At 36.3% G+C, this 9,210-nt stretch overlaps 1 long non-coding RNA gene across 1 annotated transcript; it reads left to right on the top strand.

Moving 5' to 3' along the window:
* Nucleotides 1–792: 792 nt before the first annotated feature.
* On the top strand, nt 793–2,819 carry LOC116419336. Its single transcript, XR_004229614.1, has 3 exons — nt 793–830; nt 1,996–2,034; nt 2,768–2,819. It is a non-coding gene; the product is annotated as an uncharacterized LOC116419336 (long non-coding RNA).
* The last annotated feature ends 6,391 nt before the right edge of the window (nt 2,820–9,210 follow it).

The following is a 9,210-nucleotide window of genomic DNA, read 5'->3' as shown; positions in this document are numbered from 1 at the left end:
CCCTTTGACTTCTACTGATGTCCTCTATTTTTCATCCTTCCGTTCTTTTTTGTTTTCTAGATTTAGGACCCTCCAATGTCCAATATTGTATAGTTGCACGCTCTTAGGGTTTCCTTTACTGCTTTATGTTTGAGATTTTACCTAAGGAAATTCCCTCAGGCCACTTGAATCCTCTACCTTATATTTTTAGTTAGAGGGATTATTTTGCCTTTCCAGATGTCACTCTGCACTTTTCCCCATCCCCAGACCAGTAGCCCTTCTTCTTGTTTCCTGTAACTCTGCAACATCACCAGCAGGCCAAAACATGTCAATGACACGAATGACTTATATTCTCTTTGAATTGTTTTTCTCAGACATAAATATGTGTTTTCAAATCACACCTCATCAAATAGGTAAGTTAACTTAATCCTTTTTTATTCCTGAACCAATTTTCTTCAGATTAATTAACATAAATAGAGTGGAATGGTTGAAGGTTCTTTGGCTGTCTGAAGGGGTCAGAGATCAGTCTTGTCAATAATTAGAATGCAATAAATGTCGTCTCTGAAAATCTCCCCAGTTTTAATTTTCTAGATCCAGAGTTTTCTAGATCCATACTCCCCATGTTTTCTGGATCCTCTACCTCTTCCTCAGTATCCAGGATTTCCCTGCCTCTCTCCACATTCTGGATACATGTTCAATATCAGAGCAGTAATACTTCTTCAAATAGACCCCACCCCAAATCTGCTAGGTGTAACCCCAAGTCTAGAAAGGTAAATGACAAGAATGAGCTTATATTGTCTTTGTATTTTTTGCAGGAAATCTTAATAATAGGGTTCCTGTAAGTCAAGAAGGTAAGTTAATTTGACTTTTATGGATTGATTTTTTGCTCTTTGTCATTATTTTTTATGATAGTCAGGCAAGAGAGATTTAGTTAAGATTCATGTCTAGTCCTTAGGTTCCAAGGTTTGAGGCCTTTTAGTCATCTGCCTCTCTTTCTCTCTCTCTGTCCTTCAGTAAGGGCTAACAGCATTTTTCAAAATTTCCAGGTCTTTTGTGCATATCCTTTGAGTTCTACAAAAAATCTTTCTTTTTCATGTATCCCTTCCAATCTTTATTCTCCATTCTGGCCTCTCTACTGTTCCCAAAGAAATCTCTCAGCCTCCAAAGCCAACTTGTACCTTCCATCAAGTCCATTAGAAAGAAGGTGCACATGGGCTGGTGCTGAGGGACTAATAAGTTCTATCATGGGAACTGGCTATCTGGACTGCTCTGGCTCATGTCTCTCTGTCTGAAAACTTTGTCACTGAATAGAACATGAGGATTGAGAAGATTCAGAAACAGTCAAGTTTTTCTGGATTCCCACGGAGTAATAAATTCTTGTTTCTTCCATAGTTAGGATGCATGAGTCTTATACTATCCATAAAGATTCCAAAACATAGCTTTCTAGATACAAGGGAGCTTATACATAATAAATGATTATTCTGTATTGTGATGTCCTTAATGTTTTTTTTTCCAACCACACTTTTTGCTGATTGCTTCCACTGTTGTCCACATTCATACAGAAAACCAATTGCCAGATGGCCTTTAGAAAGAAGGTTCGGGATATTTGACAAGCCCAGGGGAAGACCTTGCTTTAGGGTGGGAGGGATTTCTGCCAGTTAGCAAGCAAAAGTCAGTCTGGTTTTTCTAAGGGTCATGGGTGCAACTGTACTAGAAATGTGGTACATAATGATGCTCCCTCTCACAGGGATACACAAACTCTGACTTTTGATATCTTTGCATGATCACTGCTGTTTCCCCTGCAGCCCAAACTCAGAAGTGAGGCCTTAAAAAGGCTGCTTGCCACCTGTGACCCTTATCAGCTATATGCTTTCCAGAATTTTCTTGTTGGTGACATTCTGGATGCTTTTCAACCTTAGACTAGGAGTTCTTGTTCCTCTGGGAGGTTTCTCAGTGTCACCATGAGCAGGTTTAATGATCACAGTGGGCTCATTTTCTCTCTGAATTGTTTTTCAGCATATTATGGCTTTTCCATGAACAACTTTCAGCTCACTCGTAAGTAAACTTGACTTTTTTGTCACTCCCAAAAGTCTTTTCAGACTAATCTAGTGATAATTGACCAGAAAAGGTTAAGACTCACCTCTAGTCTTTAGTTTCAAAGATTTTTAGGTCTCTTTCACTTGGCTTACTCTTTTTTATTAATTCTACAGTAAGAACTCAAATCCTAGTATTTCCAGGAGTTTCCTTTCTTACTTTTGATTTGTACAAATAGTTTTTTATTTTTCCTCTTTCCTGCCCATCTTTATTCTAAATCCCAGCATCTCCTTTGTTACTATTAAAATGTCTCAAATATCATACCTCGCCCCTCTCCTTCTCCTCAAAACCAGCAGTTAATGAATGCATCCAGGTCCCTGTTGAGGGACTAATACATGTTATGATGGCTTAGGAACTGAACATCTGGAGTGAACTTATCTTTCATTTCACTATATTTCTGTAATGGAAATGATTAATGTTCACTGAAGGTGAAAATATAGAAATACTAAGATTTTGGGAGGGTCAGGAAGATGCAGCAAAAACTAGTCTCATTCCTTATTAAAACTCCTAATCCATTGTCCTATCTTGTCCAGAAAAAATTCACATCTTGGGTCAGGTGTGGTACTGTGGATACTGCACCAGCCCTGAAATCAGGAGGACCTGAGTTCAAATATGGCCTCAGACCCTGAACACTTCCTGTGTGACCCTGGGCGAGTCACTGAACTAAATTTTTTTTTTAATTGATTTTCTCAAGGGGCAGAACAAGATTGTTTTCAAGAGCAAGTGAGAAATACTCTGCAGAGTAAGTAACTTGACTTATTTTACTTCAGACTGATTTAGCTAAAATGGACAAGAAAGACCAAAATGCAGCTCTACTCCTTGGATTCTAAGGCTTTAGGTCCCTTTCAGGTATTTGCCTTTGTTCTATCCCTCCTTCAGTAAGAATTGAAGTTTTTCATAGTATTTTTAGACTTTTTCTTGATATCATTAAATTTCTACCAATATCCTCAATTTTTCATGTACTAATTATTTTTCTAAATCCTTACCTCTCTGCAATTGCCATTGAAATTTCTCAGCCAGGAAGTGTAGAGGCTCTTGCTAAGGGACTAGTGAAATGTACAGTGTCTTAAAATTGGAAAACTAAACTAAACTAGATTCTGGCTCTGATTGCTTTAGGTTCCTTTGGACTCCTAAATGATTAATGATATGGAAACTAAGATTATTCTGGAGTGAGAAAGAGGCATAGGTGTTGAACCTGATTGTTGATAAGGGTGTTCTACATAGCATAGAAAAATTCCTTTTCCACAATAACTCCTAAGTTATGGGGGCCATTTTATATTCCAACAACTGATTGTGATTCCCCCTATATTTTTACTAGATGCCCTCCATTGCTGTTTGTATTCATCCATAATGATGCCATGCAAATATATCTTTGAAAGACATTTTAGGACATTGAACAGTGTTCACTGATGGCTCCAAGGGGATGTTTGTCCAGGATGATGCATTAAGGTTGGGTAGACTCCTGCAAAGAATCCAGGGATATTTCAACCCCTGAATCTTCTGGTGGTTTTTTAGTGTGGTGGGTATAACTATACACCACATATCAGAGAAGAGACTTTATTGCCAGTGGCCAGGTCTGGGATAAAGCTGCTCACATCATGTTATGCTCACTGGGGTTTTCTCTTTCAGCCTATAGGAATTGACTTAAACTATGTGTTTCCTCCATGTCTTCTGAATCTCCTCCCTTCAACTCTGTTTCCAGAATTTTTTTTGAGTCTCTCCACATGCTATTCTGCATCCCTTTCCATCTTAGACCATTGATATCTTCCCCAATATAAATGTCCAGTGTCATCCTGAATCTAAAAGGGTCAATAACAAAATGGACTTATTTTGCCTTTCCATTGTTTTTTCTCAGATAATTTCTTCTATTCACATCCACAGTCACAAAGTAAGTTCAATTTGACTCTACTTTTTCCTACTTTAGCTGTCTTCAAAGTTGACTTTTGCTGTTATGGACAGGAAATGCCCCAATCTCTCCTTAGATTCTAGTGTTTTTAAATCGCTTTAATCTATCTTCTTTTGTTCTATCTGTTCTTTAGTAAGAGTTGAAGTTTTTTCATAGTATTTCCAGACATTTTCTTATTCTATTTGATTTCTGCAAATATCCTCTTATTTTTCACATATGCCTAGCAATTTCTACTATAGATTCAGAGCTCTCTACTGTTGCCATTGAATTGTTTGAGCCTCCATTTCCATAATCAAATGCAGCAGAGAGAAACTGTATAGGCACATGCTGGAGAACTAACAAAATGTACCATGTCTTGAGAAGTAGATAACAGGACTGAATATGATGACATTTTTACTAGGTTATTTGGACCTTTTAAATAATTTATGATATAGAAGCTAAGATTTTTCTGGAATCAGAAAGAGGCAGAGCAGCAAGTCTTATCATTGATTGGGATTTTATATAATCTACAGAAAAATTCCAATGTTACCCTTCCATTTTCACAGTAACTTCTAAATTATGATATATATATATATATATATATATATATATATGTATATCCCAATAGCTTTGATGTTCCATTTTCACAAAAACTTCTAAATTATGATGGATGTGTATGTGTATATATATATACTGAACTGACTGAACATCAAAACTATTGGGATATATATCCCAATAGTTTTGATGTTCAGTCGTCTTACACTTTTCCCAGATGTGCTCGTATTCGTCGATAATAGTACTTGTCAAATATATTTTTAAACGTGGTTCAGCACCTTGAACAGAGTGCACTGATGACTCCAAGGGGATATTTGTCCATGATGATGCATTAAGGTTGAGTAGAGTCCTGTAAAGAATCCAGGGACATTTAAACCCCTGAATCTTCTGGTAGTTTTTAAGTGTGATGGGTACAATTATACTCCACATATCAGAGAAGAGAATTTTTGTCAGTAGCCAGATTTGGAATAATTCTGCTCACATAATGTTATGCTCCCTGGGGTTTTCCCCGCACCCAGCCTATAGGAATTGATTTCAGCTATTTGTTTCCTCCATGTCCCCTGAACCTCCTCCCTTCAACTCTGTTTCCAGAAATTTTTTTGAGTCTCTCCATATACTATTCTGTATTCCTCTCTATCTTAAACCATTGGTATCTTTCCCAATATAACTTCCCCAGTGTCATCATAAATCTAGAAAGGTCAATAACCAAAATGGATTTATTTTGCCTTTCCATTGTTGTTTTTTTCAGATAACGTCTTCTATCCACATCCACGGCCACAAAGTAAGTTCAGTTTGACTCTACTTCCTCCCACTTTAGTTGTCTTCAAACTTGACTTTTGCTATTATGGATGGGAAATGCCTCAACCTCTCCTTAGATTCTAGTTTTAAATCCCTTTAATCTATCTTTTGTTCTATCTGTCCTTCAGTAAGAGTTGAAGTTTTTTGATAATATTTTTGGACATTTCCTTTACTCCATTTGAATTCTACTAATATCCTTTATTTTTCACGTATACCTAGCAATTTCTGTTCTAAATTCTGACCTCCCTGCTGTTGCCATTGAAATGTTTGAGCCTTTATTTCCATAATCAGATGCAGGAGAGAGACACTGTATAGGCCCATGCTAGGGGACTAACAAAATGTACAATGTCTTGAGAATTAGATTACTGGACTGAACCTGACGACTATTTTTTCTAGATTCCTTTGGACCTTTTAAATAATTAATGATATGGAAACTAAGATTTTTTCTGGAATGAGAAAGAGGCAGAGAAGGCAAGTCTTATCATTGATTGGGATTTTCTATAATCACCAGAAAAATTCTAATGTTACCTTTCTACACACACACACGTATGTATTTCAATAGCTTTGATATTTAGTGTTCCTATGCTTTTCCCAAATACACACCATCGGTGTTTAAATTCATCAATAATAGTACCTGCTAAGTTCAGGACCTTGAACAGAGTCCATTGATGGTTCCAAGGGGATGTATGTCCAGGATGATGCATTAAGGTTGGGTAGACTCCTGCAAAGAATCCAGGGATATTTCAACCCCTGAATATTCTGGTGGTTTTTAAGTGTGGTTTATCCAGTTTATATGAATTGACTTCAACTATTTGTTTCCTCCATGTCTCCTGAACCTCCTCCCTTCAACTCTGTTTCCAGAATTTTTTTGTCTCTCCACATGCTATTCTGTATCCCTTTCCATCTTAGACCATTGGTATCTTCCCCAATGTAACCTCCCAGTGTCATAATGAATCTAAAAGGATCAAACCAAAATAGACTTATTTTGCCTTTCCATTGTTTTTTGTCAGATAACTTCTATCCACACCCACAGCCACAAAGTAAATTCAATTTGACTCTACTTCCTCCCACTTTAACTGTCTTCAAACTTGACTTTTGCTGTTATGGACAGGAAATACCCCAACTTCTCCTTAGATTTTAGTGTTTTTAGATCTCTTTAATCCATCTTTTTTTTTTTTGTTTGTTTGTTTGTTTTATCTGTCCTTCAGTAAGAGTTGAAATTTTTTTTATAGTATTTCCAGACATTTTCTTATTCTATTTAATTTCTACAAATATCCTTCATTTTTCACATATGCCTAGCAATTTCTATTATCGATTCTGACCTCTCTATGTTGCCATTGAAATATCTGAACCTCCATTTCCATAATCAGATGCAGCAGAGAGAAATTGTACAGGAACATGCTGGGGGATTAACAAAATGTACAAAGTCTTGAAAATTAGATAACAGGACTAAATATGATGACATTTTTACTAGGTTCTTTGGACCTTTTAAATAATGTATGATATAGAAGCTAAGATTTTCCTGGAATCAGAAAGAGGCAGAGCAAGCAAGTCTTATCACTGATTAGGATTTTCTATAATCTCCAGAAAAATTCCATTATTACCTTTCCATTTTCACAGTAACTTCTAAATTATGATGTGTGTATACACACACACACATATATGTGTGTATATATCTATCTATCTATCTATCTATCTATCTATATATATCTTTGATGTTCCATTTTCACAGTAACTTCTAAATTATGATGGATGGATATATATATATATATATATATAGCTTTGATGTTCAGTTCTCCTACACTTTTCCTAGTTGAGCTCCATTGGTGTTTGTATTCATCAATAATAGTACTTGTCAAATATATCTTTTAAAAGTGGTTCAGCACCTTGAACAGAGTGCACTGTTGACTCCAAGGGGATGTTTGTCCATGATGATTCATTAAGGTTGAGTAGAATCCTGTAAAGAATCCAGGGATATTTCAACCCCTGAATCTTCTGGTGGTTTTTAAGTGTGGTAGGTACAACTATACACCACATATTAAAGAAGAGACTTTATTGCCAGTGGCCATGTCTGGGGTAATGCTGCCCATGTCATGTTATGCTCACTGGGGTTTTCTCCTCCAGCTTATAGGAATTGACTTCAACTATATGTTTCCACCATGTCTCCTGAACCTCCTCCCTTCAACTCCGTTTTCAGAATTTTTTTTAGTCTCTCCACATGCTATTCTGTATCCTTTTCCATCTTAGACCACTGGTATCTTCCTCAATATAACTTCCCAGTGTCATAATGAATCTAAAAGGATCAAACCAAAATAAACTTATTTTGCCTTTCCATTGTTTCTTGTCAGATAACTTCTTTTATCCACATCCATGGACACAAAGTAAGTTCAATTTGACTCTACTTCCTCCCACTTTAGCTGTCTTCAAACTTGACTTTTGCTGTTATGGACAGGAAATACCCCAACTTCTCCTTAGATTCCAGTGTTTTTAGATCCCTTTAATCTATTTTCTTTTGTTTTATCTGTCCTTCAGTAAGAGTTGAAATTTTTAAATAGTATTTTTGGAAATTAATTTCTACTAATATCCTTTATTTTTCACGTATACCTAGCAATTTCTGTTCTAAATTCTGACCTCTCTGCTGTTGCCATTGAACTGTTTGAGCCTTCATTTCCATAATCAGATTCAGGAGAGAGACACGGTATAGGCCCATGCTAGGGGACTAACAAAATGTACAATGTCTTGAGAATTAGATTACTGGACTGAACCTGACGACTATTTTTTCTAGGTTCCTTTGGACCTTTTAAATAATTAATGATATGGAAACTAAGATTTTTTCTGGAATGAGAAAGAGGCAGAGAAGGCAAGTCTTATCATTGATTGGGATTTTCTATAATTTCCAGAAAAATTCTAATGCTACCTTTCTATACACACACAGATATACACATGTATATATCCCAATAGCTTTGATGTTTGGTATTCCTATGCTTTTCCCAGATGCACACCATTGGTGTTTATATTCATCAATAATAGTACCTGCCAAATATATCTTTTAAAGGTAGTTCAGGAACTTGAACAAAGTCCATTGATGGTTCCAAGGGAATGTATGTCCAGGATGATGCATTAAGATTGGGTAGACTCCTGCAAAGAATCCAGGGACATTTCAACCCCTGAATCTTCTGGTGGTTTTTAAGTGTGGAGGGTATAACTATACACCACATATCAGAGAAGAGACTTTATTGCCAGTGGCCAGGTCTGGGATTATGCTCCCCATGTCATGTTATGCTTACTGGGGTTTTCTTCTGCAGCTTATAGGAATTGACTTCAACTATTTGTTGTCTCCTGAACCTCCTCCCTTCAACTCCGTTTCCTGAATTATTTTTTAGTCTCTCCACATGCTATTCTGTATCCTTTTCCATCTTAGACCATTGGTATCTTCCCCAATATGACCTACCAGTGTTATCATGAATCTAAAAGAATCAAATCAAAATGGATTTATTTTGCCTTTCCATTGGTTTTTTTTTGTCAGATAACTACATTTATCCACATCCACGGCCACAATGTAAGTTCAAATTGACTCTACTTCCTTTCACTTTAGCTGTCTTCAAACTTGACTTTTGCTGTTATGGACAGGAAATACCCCAACTTCTCCTTAGATTCTAGTGTTTTTAGATCCCTTTAACCTATCTTCTTTTGTTCTATCTGTTCTTCAGTAAGAGTTGAAGTTTTTTCATCATATTTTCAAACATTTTCTTTATTGTATTTGATTTCTACAAATATCTTTTATTTTTCACATATGCCTAGGAATTTATGTTCTAAATTCTGACCTCTCTACTGTTGCCATTGAAATGTTTGAGCCTACATATCCATAATCAGATGCAGCAAAGAGAAACTGTATAGGA

Source organism: Sarcophilus harrisii, chromosome 5 (assembly GCF_902635505.1).
Source record: "Sarcophilus harrisii chromosome 5, mSarHar1.11, whole genome shotgun sequence".
Classification (NCBI taxonomy): Eukaryota; Metazoa; Chordata; class Mammalia; order Dasyuromorphia; family Dasyuridae; genus Sarcophilus; species Sarcophilus harrisii.
The sequence above is the reverse complement of the archived record's forward strand: the minus strand, read 5'-3'. Positions and strand labels throughout refer to the sequence as shown.